Consider the following 7,331-nt stretch of genomic DNA (forward strand, 5'->3'; position numbering starts at 1 on the left):
TATCTACCATTGGTTGATTATGGAGGGAAGGATAAAGAGAAAAGGAAAACAAATGCTTCTTTCTCTCATTGTTCTTCTAGTTGTAGAAATGCTAATAATACATGTGATAAAAAAAAAACTATGCAGATGGAAAAGAGTAAAGGCAAGAGGAATCTAACAATTAGAGAAATCTACGGTGTTGTATTTGATAGGTTACATGAAATGTCATTTTATTCTTCCGACAGTGCCATTTGAAAATAAGGAAGCAAGCCAAGAGAAGTTCTGTAATTTATCCAGAGATGTAGCCAGAATTTAGTTTGACAGACCTTGGTCTCAAAGGCCTACACTTTTTCTCCAATCTCAAACATATTGAGTCTCTTATATTCAGGTTATTTATCTGCAAGTACACATCCTACCATCTCACCTCATTTACCTGGATAATGCCTATTTATTCCTTAGGGCTTCACTTAGGTGATTGTCTTTCCTGTAAGCTTTCTCTGCCAGTCTGAATAAAGTGCATCTCCTGTGTGCTCCCTGTGCTTCCACAATCACGGCCCACATCTCAGTGTATTGCAGTGGCCTTCTAGAATGTAAGCTCCCTGGCTTCCTTATTCACTGAACTCTCAGTAATTATCATAGTACATAGCATATACTATATGCTCCTTTGTGATTAAATGAATGATTTTGTGTATGAGATCTTCCTAGGTATTTTGAAGAATATATAAACATATTTCAAAAAAAAAACACATACAGAAAGAAAAAAATCTGGCTCATAAAGCCATTGCTTTTCTCTAGCTGAGTGTCCTATAAGGGATGGTTCTTCTAGATATGTCATAATGGACAGGGTCCTTTATGTTATCTAGCCACCAATGAGATGGCTTGAATTATAGAGAGTATCAGATGGAAATGATAGGAAAGGCCGCCATGCATTCCTTTGAAAGGTCTTGCTTTTAATGCAGACCTGTGTTTCCTATTTTGGTGATCTAGAATGTAGTAGAACATTCAATAACTCTTTACCTTCTACTTTAAACCTTAGAGCAGAAAAATATTCTTATTCCTCCTTTTCCTCTGGCTTTGGTTGATTGTGGAGGGACTTATTTACTTTGACCATATGAAAAGTCATGAGTAGGAAAAGAATCTCACCCCAGTACAATGGTTTCAAAATATTGTCTAAGTGTTCTTGATCTCATCATTAATTCACAGCTCAAATCAAAGTTTCTCTTCCAAGCTCGAGTGAATGAAAGGAACTTGAGCTCTTTTCCTCAAACATCCCTTTATCATTCTCACCATGACATTAAACTGTAGAAGAGCAGAGTGTATTTAGAAAGCTAATATTTATTTTTCCCAAAAGAATTGCCCTTAGATTTGTGTTGGTTTTATAAGAGAAATGTAAAATTACCTGAATTACCTGTCACTTGGAAGATGCATAACCAAGTACATGATTACATCCAAAAAATTAGCATGATAAACTTCAAATGATAAGATGTCTCTCTGGTGCCTAGTACTACACTTGAATTCTGTATAATTTTCTCTATTTTCTAAGAGTAGAATACAGCTTACACAAGTAGCTTGAGAAATGTAACTTTATTTTTTTATTTTTTATTAAATTTATTGGACCTAAATTTCTCCCAAAGGAGTTACTCTCAAGGAATAATTCATACATGAAACATTTTTTTTTGTATTTTAAAATTAGCATATTTAAAGATGTCTTTGACATGATACAAATGAGCAAAAACCTCTATTTTTTTCTTAGGCTGACAGTTTGACACAAATGCATGACTTAAAGCCATCCTGAATAGATGGCGCGTCATTTATTTTGAATTTTTTGACTTGAGTAGGTTTGTGCCACCACTATAACAACATAGTTTTATGTTACGATATCTCATGATTCTAATATAGAGTTTGTGTAAAGCAAATTTGAAAAAGAGCCCCCAAATGGCAAATATATATGAAAAGAAGATATCGTAAAGGGCAAATGTTTTCTGGAAATAGTGCCACTGTGCTAATTCTCATTTAATGAGCCTTAGGAAATGCAATGATCTCATATTTGTCTTACTGTTAACACTGCAGAGGAGGTGGTTTAACAAGTGTTTTCACATCATGTGTGCTTTGTTAGATGCTAAAACAATTTTTTAAGTCCATAATTAAAATAGAATGGTAGGTGCCCTGGGGAGACATTCACAGCTCTGTTTAAATATAAGTGAAATTTCACAGATGTTAGCTAAAATTTCTAAATGTATACTTGTTTCTGAAGTCCTACTTAAAAAGAGAGTTTTAAAGTATTTTCCCAAGATGTTTTTGGTGACTGTTTCATTTAATAGTTTTCTTCATTAGAAAGAAGAACATTCATTCATTTTAATACAGCAAGAACAATTCGATAATATAAGACAATGTTTTCTAAATTTGTATAGCAAAGTGAATTCTAAAACCTCTTCGACCCACCTTTGGATCTGAGGTGCCCATAATTGTATTAATCATAATACTTGGTTCAAACACAATCATTATTGGTCAATGAACAGCCAATCTTCCTCCCTCCCTCCCTCTCTCCCTTCTTTCTTCCTTCCCTAATAATGAAATGAACAAATGCACCATTGTAAAACATAGCCAGTATATCCAGATTAACCTACATTTAATCATCTGTCCCCCTTATTCTATCTCCCTGCCTCTATCTACGAGAGAAGATCATTATCTTGGACCCTGTATTCATAACTTTTTTATTTCTTTTTCTTCATATTAGTAAATACATAAAGTTTATTTTATATAAATATTTTAAAAGCAATGATATGGGAAATATCCCACAGCTCCTCATGTTACATGCAGTAGGCTTCTTTTGTTTTTTAAGATTTTTACTAAAATATATCTAATTTTTAATTTTTTAAAAAATTTTTTTAGGCAAGGCAACCTTTGGTTGACCTCACAGATTGCAAGAACCTTGTCAGTTTACAATCCCTTATTTTTTAAATTTTTTTACGCCTGCGGCACCTGGTCTTCCTAGGTGGTCTCCCATTCCAGTACTAACCAGGCCCGACCCTGCTTAGCTTCCAAAATCAGACAGGATAGGGCTTGTTCAGGGTAGCATGGTCATAGACACTAAAATATATCTAACATACAATATTATATTAGTTTCAGGTATACACTATAGTTATTCAACATTTATAAACCTAAAGAAGTGGTCACCACAATATGTCCAGCAACCATCTGACATCATACAATGGTGTTGTAATATTAATGACTATATTCTCTATGCTATACACTACATTCTCATGACATATTTGTTTTATATACCTGGAAATTTGAAAAATTTGAACCTCTTATTCCCCTTCATCTTTTTCCCCATTTTGACATTCAATATTATTCAATATTATATTAGTTTCTGGTGTACAGCATAGTGTTTAGACACTTATACAATTTACAGAGTGATCCCCCTGGCAAGTCTAATACCCACCTGGCACTATACATAGTTATGACCATATTATTGACTGTATTTCCTATGCTTTATATTCCCATGACTATTTCATAATTTGTACTTTTTAATCCCTTCATCTTTTTCACACTGCCCCCCAAACCCCCTCACATCTGGCAACAATCAGCTTATTCCCTGCATCTGCGAGTATTTGTTTTGTTTATTTTTTTTCTTTAGATTCCACATATACATGAAATCATGACATTTGTTTTTCCCTATCTGACTTATTTCACTTAGTATAATACCCTCTAGATCCATCCATGTTGTTGCAAATGGTAAGATTTCATTTTTTATGGCTGAGTAATATTCCAATGTGTGTATATATCATAACTTCTTTATCCAGTCATCTAGTAATGGACATTTAGGTTGCTTCCATATTGTGGTTATAGTAAATCATGCTGCAATGAACGTAGGAATGCATATATCTTTTCAAATTAGTGTTTTGGTTTTCTTTGGATGAATATCCAGAAGTGTAGTGTAGTATTCATAAGGTAGTTTTACTTTTAAGTTTTTGAGGAAACCCCATACTGTTTTCCATAGTGGCTGCACAAATTTGAAATCCCACCAACAGTGCATAAGGGTTCCCTTTTTTCCACATCTTTGCCAGCATTTATTGTTTGTTGATTTATTGATGATGGCCATTCTGACAGGTGTGAGGTGATATCTCATTGTGGTTTTAATTTGCATTTCTCTCGTGATTAGTGAAGTTGAGTATCGTTTCATATATCTACTATCTGTATGTCCTCATTGGAAAAATGTCTGTTCACACCCTCTGCCCATTTTTAATTGGATTGTCTTTTTTTGGTCTTAACTGTATAAGTAAGTTCTTTATAAATTTTGAATATTAACTCTTTATTGGATGTGTCATTGGTACGTATCTTCTCCTAGTCAGTAGATTGCATGTTTATTTTGATGATGCTTTCCTGTGCTGTGGAAAAACTATTTAGTTTGATGTAGTACGATTTGTTTATTTTTTCTTTTTTTTTTTTTTCTGTCCGAGGAGGTATAGCAGGAAAAAATATTACTAAGACCAATGTCAGAGAGTTTACTGCCTATATTTTCTTCTAGGGGTTTTATGGTTCTGGGTTTTACATATAAGTCTTTAATCCATTTTGAGTTTATTTTTGTACATGGTATAAGAAAGTGGTCCAGTTTCACTTTGTTGCATATATCTGTCCAATTTTTTTCAACACCATTTATTGAAAAGACTGTCTTTACATTATAGAGTCTTTTCTCCTTTGTCATAGATTAAGTGCCAATACAGACATGGGTTTATTTCTGGGCTCTCTATTCTGTTCCATTGATCTGTCTTTTTTTATGCCAGTACCATGCTGTTTTTATTACTGTAGCTTTATACTATAGTGTGATATCAGGTAGCATGATACCTCCAACTTTGTTCTTTTTCTCAAGACTGCTGCAGCTATTTTGGGTCTTTTGTGGTTCCATATAAATTTTAGGATTATTTGTTCAAGTTCTGTGAAAAATGCCATTGATATTTTGATAGGGATTGCATTGAATCTATAGGTTGCTTTGGGTAATATGGACATTTTATGAAACTGACATGTTGCCTACTGTTCTAAGGAGGAACTAGAATGGAAATTTTAATGAAGTATATTCTTTCTATTCATGAGCACAGTATATGCTTCCATTAATTTGTATTTTCTTCATTTTCTTTCTTCAATATCTTATAATCTTCTCAGTACCAGTCTTTTGTTTCTTTCTTTGTTTAAATTTATTCTTAGATATTTTACTTCCTTTGATGTAATTGTAAAAGAGATTATTTTCTTAATTTCTCTGATAATTTGCCATCGGTGTATAGAAACTCAACTGATTTCTAAACATTAATTTTGTGTCCTGCTACTTTACTGAATTCATTTATCAGTTTTAATAGTTTTTTGGTGGAATCTTTTGGGTTCTCTATATGCAGTATCATATCACTTGCAAATAAAGATAATTTTACTTCTTTCTTTCCAATTAAAATGCCTTTAATTTCTTACTTAATTATTGGGCTAGTACTTCCAATACTATGTTGAATAGAAGTGGTGAAAGTGGACATCCTTGTCTTGTTCCTGATCATAAGGAGAACACTTTTAGCATTTCAACATTGAGTATGATGTTAGCTGTAGGGTTATCTTATATGGTCTTTATTATGTTGATGTATGTTCCTTCTAGTCCCCTTTTGCTGATATTTTTTAATCATAAACAGTTGCTGAATTTTGTTAAATGATTTCTCTGCATCTATTGATATGATCATATAATTATTATCCTTCATTTTGTTTATGTAGTGTATCATGTTAATTGATTTATGAGTATTGAAACAGTCTTGCTTCCCAGAAATAAATCCTCCTTGGTCATGGTGTATGATATTTCTAATATCTTGCTGAATTCAGTTTGCTAATATTATGTATATATGTATGTATGTATGTATGTATTTTTGTGATGTCTTTGTCTGGCTTTGGAGTCAGAATAATGGTGGCCTCATAAAATGAGATTGAGAGCTTTCATACTCTTGAATTTTTTTGAAAAAGTTTGAGAAGGTTAGGTGTTAAGGTGTTAATTCCTCTTTGAATGTTTGGTAAAATTCACTCGTAAAGTTATCTGGTCTAGGACTTTTGTTTGTGGGGAGTTTTCAGATTATTGATTTGATTTTGTTAGTAGTAATTAGTCTGTTCAGATTTTCTGTTTCTTCTTGATTCAGTTTTGGAAGATTGTATTTTTCTTGGAATTTGTCCATTTCTTCCAGATTGTCCGATTTATTGGCATATAATTATTCATGGTATTTTCTTATAATTCTTTGTATTGCTTTTATTTGTGTCCTCTCTTTTTTCCTGACAAGGCTGGTTAAAGGTTTAACAATTTTGTTTATCTTTTCAAAGAACTGGCTCTTGGTTTCATTGATCTTTTGTATTTTTTTTTAGACTATTTCTTCTCTGACATTTATTATTTCCTTCTACTTATTCTGGGCTTTGTTCTTTTTATAGCTCATTTAAGTGTAAGTTTAGCTTGTTTATTTGAGATTTTTCTCATATCTTGAAGAAAGCCTATATTCTTATGAATTTACCCCTTAGGGCTGCTTTTGCTGTGTCCTATAGATTGGAATGTTGTGTTTTTGTTTGCATGTGTTTTTAGGTATATTTCGATGTTTTCCTTGATCTCTTGTTAACCCATTCATTGTTTAGTAGCATGTTATCAACTTCCATGTGTTTGTGTATTTTTCAGTTCTTGCAATCGATTTCTAGTTTCATTCCATTGTGGTCAGGGAAAATGTTTGTTATTATGTCAGTCTTCTTAAGTTATTGAGACTTGTTTTGTGGCTTAACATATGGCCAATCTTGGAAAATGTCTCATGTGCATATGAAAAGAGTTTATATTCTATTGCTTTGGGATGAAATGCTCTAAAAATATCAATTAAATCCATCTGACCTAATGTATCATTTAAAGCCACTGTTTCCTCGTTGATTTTCTGTCTGGAAGATCTTTCCCTTGATGTCAGTGGGGTGTTAAAGTCACCCACTATGACTGTATTGCTGCCAATTTCTTGCAATATGTTGGTTAATATTTGCTTTATGTATTTAGGAGCTCTTATGTTGGGTGCATAAATGTTTACAAGGGTCATATCTCTGTTGGATTGATCTGTTTATCATTATGTGATGTCCCTCTTTGTCTCTTATTATAGCCTTTGTTTTACGGTTTATTTTGTTTGATATAACTATTGCTACCTGGCTTTTTTTTTTTTTTTATGTTTTTATTTGCATGACATATGTTTTCCATTTTTTTACTTTTACTTTCAGCCTGTGCATGTCTTTCAATCTGAAGTGGGCCTCTCATAGACAGCATATCCATGAGTCTTGTTTTCTCACCCATTCAACTACCTTATGTCTTTTGATTG

General features: G+C 32.8%; 1 pseudogene; it reads right to left on the bottom strand.

The window, feature by feature from the left end:
- Positions 1-2,949: 2,949 nt before the first annotated feature.
- LOC120594949 (uncharacterized) lies at positions 2,950-3,068 on the bottom strand (annotated as a pseudogene).
- Positions 3,069-7,331: the final 4,263 nt, after the last annotated feature.

Source organism: Pteropus medius, unplaced genomic scaffold, assembly GCF_902729225.1.
Source record: "Pteropus medius unplaced genomic scaffold, Ma_sr-lr_union100, whole genome shotgun sequence".
NCBI classification, from domain to species: Eukaryota; Metazoa; Chordata; class Mammalia; order Chiroptera; family Pteropodidae; genus Pteropus; species Pteropus medius.